Source organism: Penaeus monodon, chromosome 20 (genome assembly GCF_015228065.2).
Source record: "Penaeus monodon isolate SGIC_2016 chromosome 20, NSTDA_Pmon_1, whole genome shotgun sequence".
Classification (NCBI taxonomy): Eukaryota; Metazoa; Arthropoda; class Malacostraca; order Decapoda; family Penaeidae; genus Penaeus; species Penaeus monodon.
The window spans coordinates 19,480,532-19,480,800 of record NC_051405.1 but is presented as its reverse complement, the minus strand read 5'-3'; the positions used below and the strand labels follow the sequence as shown (position 1 = coordinate 19,480,800).

The 269-nt window shown below is 50.6% G+C and overlaps 1 protein-coding gene across 1 annotated transcript in view; it reads left to right on the top strand.

The window, feature by feature from the left end:
• LOC119586054 overlaps nucleotides 1–269 on the top strand; it is a 2,905-nt gene that overhangs the window by 454 nt on the left and 2,182 nt on the right. The gene's annotated exons all lie outside the window — the stretch shown is intronic.

Below are 269 nucleotides of genomic sequence, written 5' to 3'. Positions count from 1 at the left end.
CATCCCCTTCAGTAGTCCACATGAGGACTACGTCACATTCACTTGAATTTTGTCTTGACGGGAATAGCGTGATGGCGAAGATGCTAGCCTGACTCTGCCCATTACTCTGGTCCTTGGTGACGAACAAAGAGGACGAAGAGTTCCTCGGGAATACTCCTTACTGACTGCTTGACCTCCTGTGCTCGTCGACCAAGGGGAACGCGAGATGAGGCAACTCACGATGATGTCAAAAAGAGAGGAAGGAAGCTCGTGTAGATAGCCAGTGGTCT